The following is a 26,277-nucleotide window of genomic DNA, read 5'->3' on the forward strand; positions in this document are numbered from 1 at the left end:
CTGTGTTTCATCAACACTCTGATAGTCCACAGAGTACAGAAAGCCTCCAGATGTGCTTCGGAAACTACTACTGGTCTTCCAGGGAACGATCAAAGCGTGGACTGTTAGAGACATTACTAGAATGGAGGAAAGTGCGCATGGTGACTGTTTTGTTCAATCCCGATGCAATTTCTGTGTTTCATCAACATTCTGATAGTCCACAGATTACAGAATGCCTCCAGATGTTCATCGTAAACTACTACTGGTCTTCCAGGGAACGATCAAACCGTAGACTGTTTGAGACATTACTCCCATGGAGGACACTGCGCATGGTGACTCTTGTATTCAACCCCGATGCAATTTCTGTCTTTCATCAACACTCTGATAGTCCACAGTGTACAGAAAGCCTCTAGATGTGCATAGGAAACTACTACTGGTCTTCTGGGGAACGATCATAGCGTAGACTGTTAGAGACATTACTCCCATGGAGGAAAGTGCGCATGGTGACTGTTGTATTCAATCCGGATGCAATTTCTGTGTTTCATCAACACTCTGATAGCCCACATTTACAGAATGCCTCCAGATGTGCATCGGAGACTACTACTGTTCTTCCAGATAACGATCAAAGCGTAGACTGATTGAGACATTACTTTTAAGGAGGAATATGCGCATGGTGACTGTTGTACTCAATCCCGATGCAATTACTGTGTTTCATCAACACCCCGATAGTCTACACATTACAGAATGCAACCAGATGAGCATCGGAAACTACTACTGGTCTTCCAGGGAACGGTCAAAGAATAGACTGTTTGAGACACTACTCCCTTGGAGGAAAGTGCGCATGGTGGCTGTTGTATTCAATCCCGACGAAATTTCTGTGTTTCATCAACACTCTGATAGTCCACAGATTACAGAAAGCATCCAGATGTGCTTCGGAAACTACTACTGGTCTTCCAGGAAACGATCAAAGCGTGGACTGTTAGAGACATTACTAAAATGGAGGAAAGTGCGCATGGTGACTATTGTGTTCAATCCCGATGCAATTTCTGTGTTTCATCAACATTCTGATAGTATACAGATTACAGAATGCCTCCAGATGTGCATCGGAAACTACTACTGGTCTTCCAGGGAACGATCATAGCGTAGACTGTTTGAGACATTACTTTTAAGGAGGAATATGCGCATGGTGACTGTTGTACTCAATCCCGATGCAATTGCTGTGTTTCATCAACACCCCGATAGTCTACACATTACAGAATGCAACCAGATGAGCATCGGAAACTACTACTGGTCTTCCAGGGAACGGTCAAAGAATAGACTGTTTGAGACACTACTCCCTTGGAGGAAAGTGCGCATGGTGGCTGTTGTATTCAATCCCGACGAAATTTCTGTGTTTCATCAACACTCTGATAGTCCACAGATTACAGAAAGCATCCAGATGTGCTTCGGAAACTACTACTGGTCTTCCAGGAAACGATCAAAGCGTGGACTGTTAGAGACATTACTAAAATGGAGGAAAGTGCGCATGGTGACTGTTGTGTTCAATCCCGATGTAATTTCTGTGTTTCATCAACATTCTGATAGTATACAGATTACAGAATGCCTCCAGATGTTCATCGTAAACTACTACTGGTCTTCCAGGGAACGATCCAAGCGTAGACTGTTTGAGACATTACTCCCATGGAGGACACTGCGCATGGTGACTCTTGTATTCAACCCCGATGCAATTTCTGTCTTTCATCAACACTCTGATAGTCCACAGTGTACAGAATGCCTCTAGATGTGCATCGAAAACTACTACTGGTCTTCCAGGGAACTATGAAAGCGTAGACTGTATGAGATATTACTTTTATGGAGGAAAGTGCGCATGGTGACTGTTGTATTCAATCCCGATGCAATTTCTGTGTTTCATCAACACTCTAATAGTCCACAGATTACAAAATGCCTCCATTTGTGCATGGGAAACTACTACTGGTCTTACAGGGAACGATCAAAGCGTAGACTGTTTGAGAATTACTCCCATGGAGGAAAGTGCGCATGGTGACTGTTGTATTCATCAACACTCTGATAGGCCACAGATTACAGAATGCTACCAGATGTGCATCGGAAACTACTACTGGTCTTCCAGGGAACGATCAAAGCGTAGACTGTACGAGACATACCTCCCGTGGAGGAAAGTGCGCATGGTGACTGTTGTATTCATTCCCGATGCAATTTCTGTGTTTCTTTAACACTCTGATAGTCCACAGATTACAGAATGCCACCAGATGTGCATCGGAAACTACTACTGGTCTTCCAGGGAACTATCAAAGAATAGACTGTTTGAGACACTACTCCCTTGGAGGAAAGTGCGCATGGTGACTGTTGTATTCAATCCCGACGCAATTTCTGTGTTTCATCAACACTCTGATACTCCACAGATTACAGAATGCCTCCAGATGTGCATCGGAAACTACTACTGGTCTTCCAGGGAACGATCAAAGTGTAGACTATTTGAGATATTACTCCCATCTAGGAATGTGCGCATGGTGACTGTTGTATTCAATCGCGAAGCAATTTCTGTGTTTCATCAACACTCTGATAGTCCACAGAGTACAGAAAGCCTCCAGATGTGCTTCGGAAACTACTACTGGTCTTCCAGGGAACGATCAAAGCGTCGACTGTTAGAGACATTACTAGAATGGAGGAAAGTGCGCATGGTGACTGTTTTGTTCAATCCCGATGCAATTTCTGTGTTTCATCAACATTCTGATAGTCCACAGATTACAGAATGTCTCCAGATGTTCATCGTAAACTACTACTGGTCTTCCAGGGAACGATCAAAGCGTAGACTGTTTGAGACATTACTCCCATGGAGGACACTGCGCATGGTGACACTTGTATTCAACCCCGATGCAATTTCTGTCTTTCATCAACACTCTGATAGTCCACAGTGTACAGAAAGCCTCTAGATGTGCATAGGAAACTACTACTGGTCTTCCAGGGAACGGTCAAAGAATAGACTGTTTGAGACACTACTCCCTTGGAGGAAAGTGCGCATGGTGGCTGTTGTATTCAATCCCGACGCAATTTCTGTGTTTCATCAACACTCTGATAGTCCACAGATTACAGAAAGCATCCAGATGTGCTTCGGAAACTACTACTGGTCTTCCAGGAAACGATCAAAGCGTGGACTGTTAGAGACATTACTAAAATGGAGGAAAGTGCGCATGGTGACTGTTGTGTTCAATCCCGATGCAAATTTCTGTGTTTCATCAACATTCTGATAGTCCACAGATTACAGAATGCCTCCAGATGTTCATCGGAAACTACTACTGGTCTTCCAGGGAACGATCCAAGCGTAGACTGTTTGAGACATTACTCCCATGGAGGACACTGCGCATGGTGACTCTTGTATTCAACCCCGATGCAATTTCTGTCTTTCATCAACACTCTGATAGTCCACAGTGTACAGAAAGCCTCTAGATGTGCATAGGAAACTACTACTGGTCTTCCAGGGAACGATCAAAGCGTAGACTGTTTGAGACATTACTTTTATGGAGGAAAGTGCGCATGTTGACTGTTGTATTCAATCCCGATGCAATTTCTGTGTTTCATCAACACTCTGATAGTCCACATTTTACAGAATGCCTCCAGATGTGCATCGAAAACTACTACTGGTCTTCCAGGGAACTATGAAAGCGTAGACTGTATGAGACATTACTCCAATGGAGGAAAGTGCGCATGGTGACTGTTGTATTCAATCCCGATGCAATTTCTGTGTTTCATCAACACTCTGATAGTCCATAGATAACAGAATGCCTCCAGATGTTCATCGGAAACTACTACTGGTCTTCCAGGGAACGATCAAATCGTAGACTGTTTGAGACATTACTTTTATGGGGGATTGTGCGCATGGCGACTGTTGTATTCAATCCCGATGCAATTTCTGTGTTTCATCAACACTCTAATAGTCCACAGATTACAGAATGCCTCCATATGTGCATGGGAAACTACTACTGGTCTTACAGAGAACGATCAAAGCGTAGACTGTATGAGAATTACTCCCATGGCGGAAAGTGCGCATGGTGACTGTTGTATTCATCAACACTCTGATTGGCCACAGATTACAGAATGCTACCAGATGTGCATCGGAAACTACTACTGGTCTTCCAGGGAACGATCAAAGCGTAGACTGTACGAGACATACCTCCCGTGGAGGAAAGTGCGCATGGTGACTGTTGTATTCATTCCCGATGCAATTTCTGTGTTTCTTTAACACTCTGATACTCCACAGATTACAGAATGCCTCCAGATGTGCATCGGAAACCACTACTGGTCTTCCAGGGAACGATCAAAATGTAGACTATTTGAGACATTACTCCCATCTAGGAAAGTGCGCATGGTGACTGTTGTATTCAATCGCGATGCAACTTCTGTGTTTCATCAACACTCTGATAGTCCACAGAGTACAGAAAGCCTCCAGATGTGCTTCGGAAACTACTACTGGTCTTCCAGGGAACGATCAAAGCGTGGACTGTTAGAGACATTACTAGAATGGAGGAAAGTGCGCATGGTGACTGTTTTGTTCAATCCCGATGCAATTTCTGTGTTTCATCAACACTCTGATAGTCCACAGATTACAGAATGCCTCCAGATGTGCATCGGAAACTACTACTGGTCTTCCAGGGAACGATCAAAGCGTAGACTGATTAGACATTACACCCATGGATGATAGTGTGCATGGTGACTGTTGTATTCAATCCCGATGCAATTTCTGTGTTTCATCAACACTCTGATAGTCCACAGATTTCAGAATGCCTCCAGATGTGCATCGGAAACTACTACTGGTCTTCCAGGGAACGATCAAAGCGTAGACTGTTTGAGACATTACTTTTAAGGAGGAATATGCGCATGGTGACTGTTGTACTCAATCCCGATGCAATTACTGTGTTTCATCAACACCCCGATAGTCTACACATTACAGAATGCCACCAGATGAGCATCGGAAACTACTACTGGTCTTCCAGGGAACGATCAAAGCGTAGACTGTTTGAGACATTACTTTTAAGGAGGAATATGCGCATGGTGACTGTTGTATTCAATCCCGATGCAATTACTGTGTTTCTTCAACACCCCGATAGTCTACACATTACAGAATGCCTCCAGATGTTCATCGGAAACCACTACTGGTCTTCCAGGGAACGATCAAAGAATAGACTGTTTGAGATACTACTCCCTTGGAGGAAAGTGCGCATGGTGGCTGTTGTATTCAGTCCCGACGCAATTTCTGTGTTTCATCAACACTCTGATACTCCACAGGTTACAGAATGCCTCCAGATGTGCATCGGAAACTACTACTGGTCTTCCAGGGAACGATCAAAGTGTAGACTATTTGTGACATTACTACCATGGAGGAAAGTGCGCATGGTGACTGTTGTATACAATCGCGATGCAATTTCTGTGTTTCATCAACACTCTGATAGTCCACAGAGTAAAGAAAGCCTCCAGATGTGCTTCGGAAACTACTACTGGTCTTCCAGGGAACGATCAAAGCGTGGACTGTTAGAGACATTACTAAAATGGAGGAAAGTGCGCATGGTGACTGTTGTGTTCAATCCCGATGCAATTTCTGTGTTTCATCAACATTCTGATAGTCCACAGATTACAGAATGCCTCCAGATGTTCATCGTAAACTACTACTGGTCTTCCAGGGAACGATCAAAGCGTAGACTGTTTGAGACATTACTCCCATGGAGGACACTGCGCATGGTGACTCTTGTATTCAACCCCGATGCAATTTCTGTCTTTCATCAACACTCTGATAGTCCACAGTGTACAGAAAGCCTCTAGATGTGCATAGGAAACTACTACTGGTCTTCTGGGGAACGATCAAAGCGTAGACTGTTAGAGACATTACTCCCATGGAGGAAAGTGCGCATGGTGACTGTTGTATTCAATCCCGATACAATTTCTGTGTCTCATCAACACTCTGATAGTCCACAGATTTCAGAATGCCTCCAGATGTGCATCGGAAACTACTACTGGTCTTCCAGGGAACGATCAAAGAGTAGACTGTTTGAGACATTACTTTTAAGGAGGAATATGCGCATGGTGACTGTTGTATTCAATCCCGATGCAATTACTGTGTTTCATCAACACCCCGATAGTCTACACATTACAGAATGCCTCCAATGTTCATCGGAAACCACTACTGGTCTTCCAGGGAACGATCAAAGCATAGACTGTTTGAGACATTACTACCATGGAGGCAAGTGCGCATGGTGACTGTTGTATTCAATCCCGTTGCAATTTCTGTGTTTCATCAACGCTCTGATAGTCCACAGATTACAGAATGCCTCCAGATGTACATCGTAAACTACTACTGGTCTTCCAGAGAACGATCAAAGCGTAGAATGTTTGAGACATTACTCCCATGGAGGAAACTGCGCATGGAGACTGTTGTATTCAACCCCGATGCAATTTCTGAGTTTCATCAACACTCTGATAGTCCACAGTGTACGGAAAGCCTAGAGATGTGCATAGGAAACTACTACTGGTCTTCTGGGGAACGATCAAAGCGTAGACTGTTAGAGACATTATTCCCATGGAGGAAAGTGCGCATGGTGACCGTTGTATTCAATCCCGATGCAATTACTGTGTTTCATCAACACCCTGATAGTCTACACATTGCAGAATGCCACCAGATGTGCATCGGAAACTACTACTGGTCTTCCAGGGAACGATCAAATCGTAGTTTGTTTGAGACATTAATCCCGTGGAGGAAAGTGCGCATGGTGAATGTTGTATTCAATCCGGATTGCAATTTCTGTGTTTCATCAACACTCTGATAGTCCACATTTTACAGAATGCCTCCAGATGTGCATCGAAAACTAATACTGGTCTTCCAAGGAACAATGAAACGTAGAATGTTTGAGACATTACTCCAATGGAGGAAAGTGCGCATGGTGACTGTTGTATTCAATCCCGATGCAAATTCTGTGTTTCATCAACACTCTGATAGTCCATAGATAACAGTATGCCTCCAGATGTTCATCGGAAACTACTACTGGTCTTCCAGGGAACGATCAAATCGTAGACTGTTTGAGACATTACTTTTATTTGGGAATGTGCGCATGGCGACTTTTGTATTCAATCCCGATGCATTTTCTGTGTTTCATCAACACTCTAATAGGCCACAGATTACAGAATGCCACCAGATGTGCATCGGAAACTACTACAGGTCTTCCAGGGAACGATCAAAGCATAGACTGTTTGAGAATTACTCCCATGGAGGAAAGTGCGAATGGTGACTGTTGTATTCAATCCCGATGCAATATCTGTGTTTCATCAACACTCTGATAGGCTACAGATTACAGAATGCCACCAGATGTGCATCGGAAACTACTACAGGTCTTCCAGGGAACGATCAAAGCGTAGACTGTTCGGGACATACCTCCCGTGGAGGAAAGTGTGCATGGTGACTTTTGTATTCATTCCCAATGCAATTTCTGAGTTTCTTTAACACTCTGATAGTCCACAGATTACAGAATGCCACCAGATGTGCATCGGAAACTACTAATGGTCTTCCAGGGAACGATCAAAATATAGACTGTTTGAGACACTACTCCCGTGGAGGAACTTGCGCATGGTGACTGTTGTATTCAATCGCGATGCAATTTCTGTGTTTCATCAACACTCTGATAGTCCACAGAGTACAGAAAGCCTCCAGATGTGTACCGGAAACTACTACTAGTCTTCCAGGGAACGATCAAAGCGTGGACTGTTAGAGACATTACTAAAATGGAGGAAAGTGTGCATGGTGACTGTTGTATTCAATCCCGATGCAATTTCTGTGTTTCATCAACACTCTGATAGTCCACAGATTAAAGATAGCTTCCAGATGTGCATCGGAATCTACTACTGGTCTTCCAGGGAACGATCAAAGCGTAGACTGTTTGAGACATTACTTTTATGGGGGAATGTGCGCATGGCGACTGTTGTATTCAATCCCGACGCCATTTCTGTGTTTCATCAACACTCTAATAGTCCACAGATTACAGAATGCCTCCAGATGTTCATCGGAAACTACTACTGTTCTTCTAGGGAACGATCAAAGCGTAGAATGTTTGAGACATTACTCCAATGGAGGTAACTGCGCATGGAGACTGTTGTATTCAATGCCGATGCAATTTCTGTGTTTCATCAACACTCTGATAGTCCACAGGTTACAGAATGCCGCCAGATGTTCATCGGAAACTACTACTGGTCTTCCAGGGAACGATCAAAGCGTAGCCTGCTTGAGACATCACTACCATGGCGGAAAGTGCGCATGGTGAGTGTTGTATTCAATCCCGTTGCAATTTCTGTGTTTCATCAACGCTCTGATAGTCCACAGATTACAGAATGCCTCCAGATGTACATCGTAAACTACTACTGGTCTTCCAGGGAACGATCAAAGCGTAGACTGTTTGAGACATTACTCCCATGGAGGAAACTGGGCATGGAGACTGTTGTATTCAACTCCGATGCAATTTCTGAGTTTCATCAACACTCTGATAGTCCACAGTGTACAGAAAGCCTCCAGATGTGCATATGAAACTACTACTAGTCTTCCAGGGAACGATCAAAGCGTAGACTGTTTGAGACATTACTTTTATGGAGGAAAGTGCGCATGTTGACTGTTGTATTCAATCCCGATGCAATTTCTGTGTTTCATCAACACTCTGATAGTCCGCATTTTACAGAATGCCTCCAGATGTGCATCGAAAACTACTACTGGTCTTCCAGGGAACAATGAAAGCGTAGACTGTATGAGACATTTCTCCAATGGAGGAAAGTGCGCATGGTGACTGTTGTATTCAATCGCGATGCAATTTCTGTGTTTCATCAACACTCTGATAGTCCACAGAGTACAGAAAGCCTCCAGATGTGCTTCGGAAACTACTACTGGTCTTCCAGGGAACGATCAAAGCGTGGACTGTTAGAGACATTACTAGAATGGAGGAAAGTGCGCATGGTGACTGTTGTATTCAATCCCGACGCAATTTCTGTGTTTCATCAACACTCTGATACTCCACAGATTACAGAATGCCTCCAGATGTGCATCGGAAACTACTACTGGTCTTCCAGGGAACGATCAAAGTGTAGACTATTTGAGACATTACTCCCATCTAGGAAAGTGCGCATGGTGACTGTTGTATTGAATCGCGATGCAATTTCTGTGTTTCATCAACACTCTGATAGTCCACAGAGTACAGAAAGTCTCCAGATGTGCTTCAGAAACTATTACTGGTCTTCCAGGGAACGATCAAAGCCTGGACTCTTAGAGACATTACTAGAATGGAGGAAAGTGAGCATGGTGACTGTTTTGTTCAATCCCGATGCAATTTCTGTCTTTCTTCAACACTCTGATAGTCCACAGTGTACAGAAAGCATCTAGATGTGCACAGGAAACTACTACTGGTCTTCTGGGGAACGATCATAGCGTAGACTGTTAGAGACATTACTCCCATGGAGGAAAGTGCGCATGGTGACTGTTGTATTCAATCCGGATGCAATTTCTGTGTTTCATCAACACTCTGATAGCCCACATTTACAGAATGCCTCCAGATGTGCATCGGAAACTACTACTGGTCTTCCAGGGAACGATCAAAGCGTAGACTGTTTGAGACATTACTTTTAAGGAGGAATATGCGCATGGTGACTGTTGTATTCAATCCCGATGCAATTACTGTGTTTCATCAACACCCCGATAGTCTACACATTACAGAATGCCACCAGGTGAGCATCGGAAACTACTACTGGTATTCCAGGGGACGATCAAAGAATAGACTGTTTGAGACACAAGTCCCTTGGAGGAAAGTGCGCATGGTGACTGTTGTATTCAATCCCGACGCAATTTCTGTGTTTCATCAACACTCTGATACTCCACAGATTACAGAATGCCTCCAGATGTGCATCGGAAACTACTACTGGTCTTCCAGGGAACGATCAAAGTGTAGACTATTTGAGACATTACTCCCATGGAGGAAAGTGCGCATGGTGACTGTTGTATTCAATCGCGATGCAATTTCTGTGTTTCATCAACACTCTGATAGTCCACAGAGTAAAGAAAGCCTCCAGATGTGCTTCGGAAACTACTACTGGTCTTCCAGGGAACGATCAAAGCGTGGACTGTTAGAGACATTACTAAAATGGAGGAAAGTGCGCATGGTGACTGTTGTGTTCAATCCCGATGCAATTTCTGTGTTTCATCAACATTCTGATAGTCCACAAATTACAGAATGCCTCCAGATGTTCATCGTAAACTACTACTGGTCTTCCAGGGAGCGATCAAAGCGTAGACTGTTTGAGACATTACTCCCATGGAGGACACTGCGCATGGTGACTCTTGTATTCAACCCCGATGCAATTTCTGTCTTTCATCAACACTCTGATAGTCCACAGTGTACAGAAAGCATCTAGATGTGCATAGGAAACTACTACTGGTTTTCTGGGGAACGATCAAAGCGTAGACTGTTAGAGACATTACTCCCATGGAGGAAAGTGCGCATGGTGACTGTTGTATTCAATCCCGAGACAATTTCTGTGTCTCATCAACACTCTGATAGTCCACAGATTTCAGAATGCCTCCAGATGTGCATCGGAAACTACTACTGGTCTTCCAGGGAACGATCAAAGCGTAGACTGTTTGAGACATTACTTTTAAGGAGGAATGTGCGTATGGTGACTGTTGTATTCAATCCCGATGCAATAACTGTGTTTCATCAACACCCCGATAGTCTACACATTACAGAATGCCTCCAGATGTTCATCGGAAACTACTACTGGTCTTCCAGGGAACGATCAAAGTATAGACTATTTGAGACATTACTCCCATGGAGGAAAGTGCGCATGGTGACTGTTGTATTCAATCGCGATGCAATTTCTGTGTTTCATCAACACTCTGATAGTCCACAGAGTACAGAAAGCCTCCAGATGTGCTTCGGAAGCTACTACTGGTCTTCCAGGGAACGATCAAAGCGTGGACTGTTAGAGACATTACTAAAATGGAGGAAAGTGCACATGGTGACTGTTGTGTTCAATCCCGATGCAATTTCTGTGTTTCATCAACATTCTGATAGTCCACAGATTACAGAATGCCTCCAGATGTTCATCGTAAACTGCTACTGGTCTTCCAGGGAACGATCCAAGCGTAGACTGTTTGAGACATTACTGCCATGGAGGACACTGCGCATGGTGACTCTTGTATTCAACCCCGATGCAATTTCTGTCTTTCATCAACACTCTGATAGTCCACAGTGTACAGAAAGCCTCTAGATGTGCATAGGAAACTACTACTGGTCTTCTGGGGAACGATCAAAGCGTAGACTGTTAGAGACATTACTCCCATGGAGGAAAGTGCGCATGGTGACTGTTGTATTCAATCCGGATGCAATTTCTGTGTTTCATCAACACTTTGATAGCCCACATTTACAGAATGCCTCCAGATGTGCATCGGAAACTACTACTGGTCTTCCAGGGAACGATCAAAGCGTAGACTGTTTGAGACATTATTTTTAAGGAGGAATATGCGCATGGTGACTGTTGTATTCAATCCCGATGCAATTACTGTGTTTCATCAACACCCCGATAGTCTACACATTAGAGAATGCCACCAGATGAGCATCGGAAACTACTACTGGTCTTCCAGGGAACGATCAAAGAATAGACTGTTTGAGACACTACTCCCTTGGAGGAAAGTGCGCATGGTGACTGTTGTATTCAATCCCGACGCAATTTCTGTGTTTCATCAACACTCTGATACTCCAAAGATTACAGAATGCCTCCAGATGTGCATCGGAAACTACTACTGGTCTTCGAGGGAACGAACAAAGTTTAGACTATTTGAGACATTACTCCCATGGAGGAAAGTGCGCATGGTGACTGTTGTATTCAATCGCGATGCAATTTCTGTGTTTCATCAACACTCTGATAGTCCACAGAGTACAGAGAGCCTCCAGATGTGCTTCGGAAACAACTACTGGTCTTCCAGGGAACGATCAAAGCGTCGACTGTTAGAGACATTACTAAAATGGAGGAAAGTGCGCATGGTGACTGTTGTGTACAATCCCGATGCAATTTCTGTGTTTCATCAACACTCTGATAGTCCACAGGTTACAGAATGCCTCCAGATGTTCATCGTAAACTGCTACTGGTCTTCCAGGGAACGATCAAAGCGTAGCCTGTTTGAGACATTACTCCCATGGAGGACACGGTGCATGCAGACTGTTGTATTCAACCCCGATGCAATTTCTGTCTTTCATCAACACTCTGATAGTCCACAGTGTACAGAAAGTCTCTAGATTTGCATAGGAAACTACTACTGGTCTTCTGGGGGACGATCAAAGCGTAGACTGTTAGAGACATTACTCCCATGGAGGAAAGTGCGCATGGTGACTGTTGTATTCAATACCGAGACAATTTCTGTGTCTCATCAACACTCTGATAGTCCACAGATTACAGAAAGCCCCCAGATGTGTATCGGAAACTACTACTGGTCTTCCAGGGAACGATCAAAGCGTAGACTCTTTGAGACATTACTTCCATGGAGGAAACTGCGCATGGCGACTGTTGTATTCACTCCCGACGCAATTTCTGTGTTTCATCAACTCTCTGATAGTCCACAGATTACAGAATGCCACCAAATGTGCATCGGAAAATACTACTGGTCTTCCAGGGAACGATCAAAGCGTTGACTGTTTGGGACATTACTCCCATGGAGGAAAGTGCGCATGGTGAGTGTTGTATTCAATCGGGATGCAATTTCTGGGTTTCATCATCACTCTGATAGTCCACAGATTACAGAATTCCTCCAGATGTGCATCGGAAACTACTACTGGTCTTCCAGGGAACGATCAAAACGTAGACTGTTTGAGACATTACTTTTATGGAGGAAAGTGCGCATGTTGACTGTTGTATTCAATCCCGATGCAATTTCTGTGTTTCATCAACACTCTGATAGTCCACAGATTACAGAAAGCCCCAGATGTGCATCGGAAACTACTGCTGTTCTTCTAGGCAACGATCAAAGCGTAGACTGTTTGAGACGTTACTCCCATGGAGGAAACTGCGCAAGGAGACTGTTGTATTCAACCCCGATGCAATTTCTGTGTTTCATCAACACTCTGATACTCCACAGATTACAGAATGCCTCCAGATGTGCATCGGAAACTACTACTGGTCTTCCAGGGAACGATCAAAGTGTAAACTATTTGAGACATTACTCCCATGGAGGAAAGTGCGCATGGTGACTGTTGTATTCATTCCCGATGCAATTTCTGTGTTTCATCAACACTCTGATAGTCCACAGATTACAGAATGCCACCAGATGTGCATCGGAAATTACTACCGGTCTTACAGGGAACGATCAAAGCATGGACTGTTTGAGAATTACTCCCATGGGGGAAACTGCGCATGGAGACTGTTGTATTCAATCCCGATGCAATTTCTGTGTTTCATCAACACTCTGAAAGTCCACAGATTACAGAATGCCTCCAGATGTTCATCTGAAACTACTACTGGTCTTCCAGGGAACGATCAAAGAATAGACTGTTTGAGACACTACTCCCTTGGAGGAAAGTGCGCATGGTGACTGTTGTATTCAATCCCGACGCAATTTCTGTGCTTCATCAACACTCTGATACTCCACAGATTACAGAATGCCTCCAGATGTGCTTCGGAAACTACTACTGGTCTTCCAGGGAACGATCAAAACGTGGACTGTTAGAGACATTACTAAAATGGAGGAAAGTGTGCATGGTGACTGTTGTGTTCAATCCCGATGCAATTTCTGTGATTCATCAACATTCTGAAAGTCCACAGATTACAGAATGCCTCCAGATGTTCATCGTAAACTACTACTGGTCTTCCAGGGAACGATCAAAACGTAGACTGTTTGAGACATTACTCCCGTGGAGGACACTGCGCATGGTGACTCTTGTATTCAACCCCGATGCAATTTCTGTCTTTCATCAACACTCTGATAGTCTACAGTGTACAGAAAGCCTCTAGATGTGCATAGGAAACTACTACTGGTCTTCTGGGGAACGATGAAAGCGTAGACTGTTAGAGACATTACTCCCATGGAGGAAAGTGCGCATGGTGACTCTTGTATTCAATCCGGATGCAATTTCTGTGTTTCATCAACACTCTGATAGCCCACATTTACAGAATGCCTTCAGATGTGCATCGGAAACTACTACTGGTCTTCCAGGGAACGATCAAAGCGTAGACTGTTTGAGACATTACTCCCATGAAGGAAACTGCGCAAGGAGACTGTTGTATTCAACCCCGATGCAATTTCTGTGTTTCATCAACACTCTGATAGTCCACAGTGTACAGAAAGCCTCCAGATGTGCATAGGAAACTACTACTGGTCTTCTGGTTAACGATCAAAGCGTAGACTGTTAGAGAGATTACTCCCATGGAGGAAAGTGCGCATGGTGACTGTTGTATTCAATCCCGATGCAATTACTGTGTTTCATTAACACCCTGATAGTCTACACATTACAGAATGCCACCAGATGTGCATCGGAAACTACTACTGGTCTTCCAGGGAACGATCAAAGAATAGACTGTTTGAGAAACTACTCCCTTGGAGGAAAGTGCGCATGGTGACTGTTGTATTCAATGCCGACGCAATTTCTGTGTTTCATCAACACTCTGATACTCCACAGATTATAGAATGCCTCCAGATGTGCATCGGAAACTACTACTGGTCTTCCAGGGAACGATCAAAGTGTAGACTATTTGAGACATTACTCCCATGGAGGAAAGTGCGCATGGTGACTGTTGTATTCATTCCCGATGCAATTTCTGTGTTTCATCAACACTCTGATAGTCCACAGATTACAGAATGCCACCAGATGTGCATCGGAAATTACTACCGGTCTTACAGGGAACGATCAAAGCATGGACTGTTTGAGAATTACTCCCATGGGGGAAACTGCGCATGGAGACTGTTGTATTCAATCCCGATGCAATTTCTGTGTTTCATCAACACTCTGAAAGTCCACAGATTACAGAATGCCTCCAGATGTTCATCTGAAACTACTACTGGTCTTCCAGGGAACGATCACAGAATAGACTGTTTGAGACACTACTCCCTTGGAGGAAAGTGCGCATGGTGACTGTTGTATTCAATGCCGACGCAATTTCTGTGTTTCATCAACACTCTGATACTCCACAGATTACAGAATGCCTCCAGATGTGCTTCGGAAACTACTACTGGTCTTCCAGGGAACGATCAAAACGTGGACTGTTAGAGACATTACTAAAATGGAGGAAAGTGTGCATGGTGACTGTTGTGTTCAATCCCGATGCAATTTCTGTGATTCATCAACATTCTGATAGTCCACAGATTACAGAATGCCTCCAGATGTTCATCGTAAACTACTACTGGTCTTCCAGGGAACGATCAAAACGTAGACTGTTTGAGACATTACTCCCGTGGAGGACACTGCGCATGGTGACTCTTGTATTCAACCCCGATGCAATTTCTGTCTTTCATCAACACTCTGATAGTCTACAGTGTACAGAAAGCCTCTAGATGTGCATAGGAAACTACTACTGGTGTTCTGGGGAACGATGAAAGCGTAGACTGTTAGAGACATTACTCCCATGGAGGAAAGTGCGCATGGTGACTCTTGTATTCAATCCGGATGCAATTTCTGTGTTTCATCAACACTCTGATAGCCCACATTTACAGAATGCCTTCAGATGTGCATCGGAAACTACTACTGGTCTTCCAGGGAACGATCAAAGCGTAGACTGTTTGAGACATTACTCCCATGAAGGAAACTGCGCAAGGAGACTGTTGTATTCAACCCCGATGCAATTTCTGTGTTTCATCAACACTCTGATAGTCCACAGTGTACAGAAAGCCTCCAGATGTGCATAGGAAACTACTACTGGTCTTCTGGTTAACGATCAAAGCGTAGACTGTTAGAGAGATTACTCCCATGGAGGAAAGTGCGCATGGTGACTGTTGTATTCAATCCCGATGCAATTACTGTGTTTCATTAACACCCTGATAGTCTACACATTACAGAATGCCACCAGATGTGCATCGGAAACTACTACTGGTCTTCCAGGGAACGATCAAATCGTAGTTTGTTTGAGACATTACTCCCGTGTAGGAAAGTGCGCATGGTGACTGTTGTATTCAATCCCGATGCAATTTCTGTGTTTCATCAACACTCTGATAGTCCACAGTGTACAGAAAGCCTCTAGATGTGCATAGGAAACTACTACTGGTCTTCTGGGGAACGATCAAAGCGTAGACTGTTAGAGACATTACTCCCGTCTAGGAAAGTGCGCATGGTGACTGTTGTATTCAATCCCGATGCAATTTCTGTGTTTCATCAACACTCTGATAGTCCACAGATTACAGAACGCCTCCAGATGATCATCGGAAACTACTACTGGTCTTCCAGGGAACGATCAAAGCGTAAACTGTGTGAGATATTACTCCCATGGAGGAAAGTGCGCATGGTGACTGTTGTATTCAATCCGGATGCAATTTCTGTGTTTCATCAACAGTCTGATAGCCCACATTTACAGAATGCCTCCAGATGTGCATCGGAAACTACTACTGGTCTTCCAGGGAACGATCAAAGCGTAGACTGTTTAGACATTACTCCCATGGAGGAAAGTGCGCATGGTGACTGTTGTATTCAATCCCGATGCAATTACTGTGTTTCATTAACACCCTGATAGTCTACACATTACAGAATGCCACCAGATGTGCATCGGAAACTACTACTGGTCTTCCAGGGAAAGATCGAATCGTAGTTTGTTTGAGACATTACTCCCGTGGAGGAAAGTGCGCATGGTGACTGTTGTATTCAATCCCGATGCAATTACTGTGTTTCATTAACACCCTGATTGTCTACACATTACAGAATGTCACATGATGTTCATCGGAAACTACTACTGGTCTTCCAGGGAACGATCAAATCGTAGACTGTTTGAGACATTACTTTTATGGGGGAATGTGCGCATGGCGACTGTTGTATTCAATCCCGATGCAATTTCTGTGTTTCATCAACACTCTAATAGTCCACAGATTACAGAAATTCTCCAGATGTGCATCGGAAACTACTACTGGTCTTACAGTCAACGATCAAAGCATAGACTGTTTGAGAATTACTCCCATGGAGGAAAGTGCGCATGGTGATTGTTGTGTTCAATCCCGATGCAATTTCTGTGTTTCATCAACACTCTAATAGGCCACAGATTACAGAATGCCACCAGATGTGCATCGGAAACTACTACTGGTCTTCCAGGGAACGATCAAAGCGTAGACTGTTCGAGACATACCTCCCGTGGAGGAAAGTGCGCATGGTGACTGTTGTATTCATTCCCGATGCAATTTCTGTGTTTCTTTAACACTCTGATAGTTCACAGATTACAGAATGCCACCAGATGTGCATCGGGAACTACTACTGGTGTTCCAGGGAACGATCAAAGCGTAGACTGTTTGAGACATTACTCCCATGGAGGAAACTGCGCATGGAGACTGTTGTATTCATCCCCGATGCAATTTCTGTGTTTCATCAACACTCAAATAGTCCACAGTGTACAGAAAGCCTCTGGATGTGCATAGGAAACTACTATTGGTCTTCTGGGGAACGATCAAAACGTAGACTGTTAGAGACATTACTCCCCTGGAGGAAAGTGCGCATGGTGACTGTTGTATTCAATCCCGATGCAATTTCTGTGTTTCATCAACACTCTGATAGTGGACAGATTACAGAATGCCTCCAGATGTTCATCGGAAACTACTACTGGTCTTTCAGGGAACGATCAAAGAATAGACTGTTTGGGACACTACTCCCTTGGAGGAAAGTGCGCATGGTGACTGTTGTGTTCAATCCCGATGCAATTTCTGTGATTCATCAACATTCTGATAGTCCACAGATTACAGTATGCCTCCAGATGTTCATCGTAAACTACTACTGGTCTTCCAGGGAACGATCAAAACGTAGACTGTTTGAGACATTACTCCCATGGAGGACACTGCGCATGGTGACTCTTGTATTCAACCCCGATGCAATTTCTGTCTTTCATCAACACTCTGATAGTCCAGAGTGTACAGAAAGCCTCTAGATGTGCATAGGAAACTACTTCTGGTCTTCCAGGGAACGATCAAAGCGTAGATTGTTTGAGACATTACTCCCATGGAAGGAAGTGCGCATGGTCACTGTTGTATTCAATCCCAATGCAATTTCTGTGTTTCATCAACACTCTGATAGTCCACAGATTACAGAATGCCATCAGATGTTCATCGGAAACTACTACTGGTCTTCCAGGGAACGATCAAAGCGTAGACTGTTTGAGACATTACTCCCTAGAGGAAACTGCGCATGGTGACTGTTGTATTCATTCCCGATGCAATTTCTGTGTTTCATCAACACTCTGATAGTCCACAGATTACAGAATGCCACCAGACGTGCATCGGAAATTACTACTGGTCTTACAGGGAACGATCAAAGCATAGACTGTTTGAGAATTACTCCCATGGAGGAAACTGCGCATGGAGACTGTTGTATTCAATCCCGATGCAATTTCTGTGTTTCATCAACACTCTGATAGTCCTCAGATTACAGAATGCCTCCAGATGTTCATCGGAAACTACTACTGGTCTTCCAGGGAACGATCCAAGCGTAGACTGTTTGAGACTTTACTCCCATGGAGGAATGTGCGCATGGTGACTGTTGTATTCAATCCCGATGCAATTTCTGTGTTTCATCAACACTCTGATAGTCCACAGATTACAGAATGCCGCCAGATGTTCATCGGAAACTACTACTGGTCTTCCAGGGAACGATCAAAGCGTAGACTGTTTGAGACATTACTACCGTGGAGGAAAGTGCGCATGGTGACTGTTGTATTCAATCCCGTTGTAATTTCTGTGTTTCATCAACACTCTGATAGTCCACAGATTACAGAATGCCTCCAGATGTGCATCGGAAACTACTACTGGTCTTCCAGGGAACGATCAAAGCGTAGACTATTTGAGACATTACTCCCATGGAGGAAAGTGCGCATAGTGACTGTTGTATTCAATCCCGATGCAATATCTGTGTTTCATCAACATTCTGATAGTCCACAGATTACAAAATTTCTTCAGATATGCATCAATAATTACTACTGGTCTTCCAGGGAACGATCAAAGCGTAGGCTGTTTTAGATATTACTCGCATGGAGGATAGTGCGCATGGTGACTGTTGTATTCATTCCCGATGCAATTTCTGTCTTTCATCAACACTCTGATAGTCCACAGTGTACAGAAAGCCTCCAGATGTGCATCGGAAACTACTACTGGTCTTCCAGGGAACGATCAAAGCGTGGACTCTTAGAGACATTACTAAAATGGAGGAAAGTGCGCATGGTGACTTTTGTATTCAATCCCGATGCAATTTCTGTGTCTCATCAACACTCTGATAGTCCACAGATTACAGAAAGCCCCCAGATGTGTATCGGAAACTACTACTGGTCTTCCAGGGAACGATCAAAGCGTAGACTCTTTGAGACATTACTCCCATGGAGGAAACTGCGCATGGGGACTGTTGTATTCATTCCCGACGCTATTTCTGTGTTTCATCAACTCTCTGATAGTCCACAGATTACAGAATGCCACTAAATGTGCATCGAAAAATAATACTGGTCTTCCAGGGAACGATCAAAGCGTTGATTGTTTGAAACATTACTTTTATGGAGGATAGTGCGCATGGTGAGTGTTGTATTCAGTCGGGATGCAATTTCTGGGTTTCATCATCACTCTGATAGTCCACAGATTACAGAATGCCTCCAGATGTGCATCGGAAACTGCTACTGGTCTTCCAGGGAACGATCAAAGTGTAGACTATTTGAGACATTACTCCCATGGAGGAAAGTGCGCATGGTGACTGTTGTATTCAGTCGCGATGCAATTTCTGTGATTCATCAACACTCTGATAGTACACAGAGTACAGAAAGCCTCCAGATGTGCATCGGAAGCTACTACTGGTCATCCAGGGAACGATCAAAGCGTAGACTGTTTGAGACATTACTCCCATGGAGGAAACTGCGCATGGAGACTGTTGTATTCATCCCCGATGCAATTTCTGTGTTTCATCAACACTCTGATAGTCCACAGTGTACAGAAAGCCTCTAGATGTGCATAGGAAACTACTACTGGTCTTCTGGGGAACGATCAAAGCGTAGACTGTTAGAGACATTACTCCCGTGGAGGAAAGTGCGCAAGGTGACTGTTGTATTCAATCCCGATGCAATATCTGTGTCTCATCAACACTCTGATAGTCCACAGATTACAGTATGCCTCCAGATGTTCATCGGAAACTACTACTGGTCTTCCAGGGAACGATCAAAGCGTAGACTGTTAAGACATTACTGCCATGGAGGATAGTGCGCATGGTGACTGTTGTATTCAATCTCGATGCAATTTCTGTGTTTCATCAACACTCCGATACTCCAAAGAATACAGAATGTCTCCAGATGTTAATCGGAAACTACTACTGGTCCTCCAGGGAACGATCAAAGCGTAGACTCTTTGAGACATTACTAACTTGGAGGAAAGTGCGCATGGTGACTGTTGTATTCAATCCCGATGCAATTTCTGTGTTTCATCAACACTCTGATAGTCCACAGATTACAGAAAGCCCCAGATGTGCATCGGAAACTACTACTGTTCTTCCAGGGAACGATCAAAGCGTAGACTGTTTGGGACATCACTCCCATGGAGGAAACTGCGCAAGGAGACTGTTGTATTCAACCCCGATAAAATTTCTGTGTTTCATCAACACTCTGATAGTCCACAGTGTACAGAAAGCCTCCAGATGTGCATAGTAAACTACTACTTGTCTTCTGGATAACGATCAAAGCGTAGACTGTTAGAGAGATTACTCCCATGGAGGAAAGTGCGCATGGTGACTGTTGTATTCAATCCCGATGAAATTACTGTGTTTCATTAACACCCTGATAGTCTACACATTACAGAATGCCACCAGATGTGCATCGGAAACTGCTACTGGTCTTCCAGGGAACGATCAAATCGTAGTTTGTTCGAGACATACCGGCCGTGGAGGAAAGTGCGCATGGTGACTGTTGTATTCATTCCCGATGCAATTTCTGTGTTTCTTTAACACTCTGATAGTCCACAGATTACAGAATGTCACCAGATGTGCATCGGAAACTACTACTTGTCTTCCAGGGAACGATCAAAGAACAGACTGTTTGAGACACTACTCCCGTGGAGGAAACTGCGCATGGTGACTGTTGTATTCAATCCCGATGCAATTTCTGTGTTTCATCAACACTCTGATACTCCACAGATTACAGAATGCCTAAAGATGTGCATCGGAAACTACTACTGGTCTTCCAGGGAACGATCAAAGTGTAGACTATTTGAGACATTACTCCCATTGAAGAAAGTGCGCATGGTGACTGTTGTATTCAATCGCGTTGCAATTTCTGTGTTTCATCAACACTCTGATAGTCCACAGAGTACAGAAAGCCTCCAGATGTGCATCGGAAACTACTACTGGTCTTCCAGGGAACGATCAAAGCGTGGACTCCTAGAGACATTACTAAAATGGAGGAAAGTGCGCATGGTGACTTTTGTATACAATCCCGATCCAATTTCTGTGTTATATCAACAATCTGATAGTCCACAGATTACAGAATGCCTCCAGATGTTCATCGTAAACTACTACTGGTCTTCCAGGGAACGATCAAATCGTAGTTTGTTTGAGACATTACTCCCGTGGAGGAAAGTTCGCATGGTGACTGTTGTATTCAATCCGGATGTAATTTCTGTGTTTCATCAACACTCTGATTCTATACATTTTACAGAATGCCTCCAGATGTGCATCGAAAACTACTACTGGTCTTCCAGGGAACTATGAAAGCGTAGACTGTTTGAGACATTACTCCAATGGAGGAAAGTGCGCATGGTGACTGTTGTATTCAATCCCGAAGCAATTTCTGTGTTTCATCAACACTCTAATAGTCCACAGATTACAGAAATTCTCCAGATGTGCATCGGAAACTACTACTGGTCTTACAGTGAACGATCAAAGCATAGACTGTTTGAGAATTACTCCCATGCAGGAAAGTGCGCATGGTGATTGTTGTATTCAATCCCGATGCAATTTCTGTGTTTCATCAACACTCTAATAGGCCACAGATTACAGAATGCCACCAGATGTGCATCGGAAACTACTACTGGTCTTCCAGGGAACGATCAAAGCGTAGACTGTTCGAGACATACCTCCCGTGGAGGAAAGTGCGCATGGTGACTGTTGTATTCATTCCCGATGCAATTTCTGTGTTTCTTTAACACTCTGATAGTCCACAGATAACAGAATGCCACCAGATGTGCATCGGGAACTACTACTGGTGTTCCAGGAAACGGTCAAAGCGTAGACTGTTTGAGACATTACTCCCATGGAGGAAACTGCGCATGGAGACTGTTGTATTCATCCCCGATGCAATTTCTGTGTTTCATCAACACTCTAATAGTCCACAGTGTACAGAAAGCCTCTGGATGTGCATAGGAAACTACTACTGGTCTTCTGGGGAACGATCAAAGCGTAGACTGTTAGAGACATTACTCCCCTAGAGGAGAGTGCGCATGGTGACTGTTGTATTCAATCCCGATGCAATTTCTGTGTTTCATCAACACTCTGATACTCCACAGAATACAGAATGCCTCCAGATGTTAATCGGAAACTACTACTGGTCTTCCAGGGAACGATCAAAGCGTAGACTGTTTGAGACATTACTAACATGGAAGAAAGTGCGCATGGTGACTGTTGTATTCAATCCCGATGCAATTTCTGTGTTTCATCAACACTCTGATAGTCCACAGATTACAGAATGCCGCCAGATGTTCATCGGAAAGTACTACTGGTCTTCCAGGGAACGATCAAAGCGTGGACTCTTAGAGACATTACTAAAATGGAGGAAAGTGCGCATGGTGACTTTTGTATTCAATCCCGATGCAATTTCTGTGTTTCATCAACATTCTGATAGTCCACAGATTACAGAATGCCTCCAGATGTTCATCGTAAACTACTACTGGTCTTCCAGGGAACGATCAAAGCGTAGACTGTTTGAGACATTACTCCCATGGAGGAAACTGCGCATAGTGACTGTTGTATTCATTCCCGATGCAATTTCTGTGTTTCATCAACACTCTGATAGTCCACAGTGTACAGAAAGCCTCCAGATGTGCATAGGAAACTACTACTGGTCTTCTGGGGAACGATCAAAGCGTAGACTGTTAGAGAGATTACTCCCATGGAGGAAAGTGCGCATGGTGACTGTTGTATTCAATCCCGATGCAATTACTGTGTTTCATTAACACCCTGATAGTCTACACATTACAGAATGCCACCAGATGTGCATCGGAAACTACTACTGGTCTTCCAGGGAACGATCAAATCGTTGTTTGTTTGAGACATTACTCCCGTGGAGGAAAGTGCGCATGGTGACTGTTGTATTCAATCCGGATGCAATTTCTGTGTTTCATCAACACTCTGATACTACACATTTTACAGAATGCATCCAGATGTGCATCGAAAACTACTACTGGTCCTCCAGGGAACTATGAAAGCGTAGACTGTTTGAGACATTACTCCAATGGAGGAAAGTGCGCATGGTGACTGTTGTATTCAATCCCGATGCAATTTCTGTGTTTCATCAACACTCTGATAGTCCATAGATAACAGAATGCCTCCAGATGTTCATCGGAAACTACTATTGGTCTTCCAGGGAACGATCAAATCGTAGACTGTTTGAGACATTACTTTTATGGGGGAATGTGCGCATGGCGATTGTTGTATTCAATCGCGATGCAATTTCTGTGTTTCATCAACACTCTAATAGTCCACAGATTACAGAAATTCTCCAGATGTGCATCGGAAAGTACTACTGGTCTTACAGTGAACGATCAAAGCAGAGACTGTTTGAGAATTACTCCCATGGAGGAAAGTGCGCATGGTGATTGTTATATTCAATCCCGATGCAATTTCTGTGTTTCATCAACACTCTGATAGGCCACAGATTACAGAATGCCACCAGATGTGAATCGGAAACTACTACTGGTCTTCCAGGGAACGATCAAAGCGTAGACTGTTCGAGATATACCTCCCGTGGAGGAAAGTGCGCATGGTGACTGTTGTATTCATTCCCGATGCAATTTCTGTGTTTCTTTAACACTCTGATAGTCCACAGATTACAGAATGGCACCAGATGTGCATCGGAAACTACTACTGGTCTTCCAGGGAACGATCAAAGCGTAGACTGTTTGAGACATTACTAACATGGAGGCAACTGCGCATGGAGACTGTTGTATTCATCCCCGATGCAATTTCTGTGTTTCATCAACACTCTGATAGTCCACAGTGTACAGAAAGCCTCTGGATGTGCATAGGAAACTACTACTGGTCTTCTGGGGAACGATCAAAGCGTAGACTGTTAGAGACATTACACCCGTGGAGGCAAGTGCGCATGGTGACTGTTGTATTCAATCCCGATGCAATTTCTGTGTTTCTTTAACACTCTGATACTCCGCAGAATACAGAATGCCTCCAGATGTTAATCGGAAACTACTACTGGTCTTCCAGGGAACGATCAAAGCGTAGACTCTTTGAGACATTACTAACATGGAGGAAAGTGCGCATGGTGACTGTTGTATTCAATCCCGATGCAATTTCTGTGTTTCATCAACACTCTGATAGTCCACAAATTACAGAATGCCGCCAGATGTTCATCGGAAACTTCTACTGGTCTTCCAGGGAACGATCAAAGCGTAGACTGTTTGAGACATTACTACCGTGGAGGAAAGTGCGCATGGTGACTGTTGTATTCAATCCCATTGCAATTTCTGTGTTTCATCAACACTCTGATAGTCCACAGATTACAGAATGCCTCCAGATGTGCATCGGAAACTACTACTGGTCTTCCAGGGATCGATCAAAGCGTAGACTGTTTGAGACATTACTCCCACGGAGGAAAGTGCGCATGGTGACTGTTGTATTCAATCCCGATGCAATTTCTGTGTTTCATCAACATTCTGATAGTCCACAGATTACAGAATGCCTCCAGATGTTCATCGTAAACTGCTACTGGTCTTCCAGGGAACGATCAAAGCGTAGACTGTTAGAGACATTACTCCCATGGAGCAAAGTGAGCATGGTGACTGTTGTATTCAATCCCGATGCAATTTCTGTGTTTCATCAACACTCTGATAGTCCACAGATTACAGAATGCCTCCAGATGTTCATCGGAAACTACTACTGGTCTTACAGGGAACGATCAAAGCGTAAACTGTTTGAGACACTACTCCCATGGAGGTAAGTGCGCATGGTGACTGTTGTATTCAATCCGGATGCAATTTCTGTGTTTCATCAACACTCTGATAGCCCACATTTACAGAATGCCTCCAGATGTGCATCGGAAACTACTACTGGTCTTCCAGGGAACGATCAAAGCGTAGACTGTTTAGACATTACTCCCATGGAGGATAGTGCGCATGGTGACTGTTGTATTCAATCCCGATGCAATTTCTGTGTTTCATCAAAACTCTGATACTCCACAGAATACAGAATGCCTCCAGATGTTAATCGGAATCTACTACTGGTCTTCCAGGGAACGATCAAAGCGTAGACTCTTTGAGACATTACTAACTTGGAGGAAAGTGAGCATGGTGACTGTTGTATTCAATCCCGATGCAATTTCTGTGTTTCATCAACACTCTGATAGTCCACAGATTACAGAATGCCTCCAGATGTTCATCGGAAACGACTACTGGTCTTCCAGGGAACGATCAAAGCGTAAACTGGTTGAGACATTACTCCCATGGAGGAAAGTGCGCATGGTGACTGTTGTATTCAATCCCGATGCAATTTCTGTGTTTCATCAACACTCTGATAGTCCACAGATTACAGAAAGCCCCAGATGTGCATCGGAAACTACTACTGTTCTTCCAGGGAACGATCAAAGCGTAGACTGTTTGAGACATCACTCCCCATGGAGGAAACTGCGCAAGGAGACTGTTGTATTCAACCCCGATGCAATTTCTGTGTTTCATCAACACTCTGATAGTCCACAGTGTACAGAAAGCCTCCAGATGTGCATAGGAAACTACTACTGGTCTTCTGGATAACGATCAAAGCGTAGACTGTTAGAGAGATTACTCCCATGGAGGAAAGTGCGCATGGTGACTGTTGTATTCAATCCCGATGCAATTACTGTGCTTCATTAACT

The sequence above is a fragment of the Schistocerca gregaria genome, unplaced genomic scaffold (assembly GCF_023897955.1).
Source record: "Schistocerca gregaria isolate iqSchGreg1 unplaced genomic scaffold, iqSchGreg1.2 ptg000066l, whole genome shotgun sequence".
In the NCBI taxonomy this organism is placed as follows: Eukaryota; Metazoa; Arthropoda; class Insecta; order Orthoptera; family Acrididae; genus Schistocerca; species Schistocerca gregaria.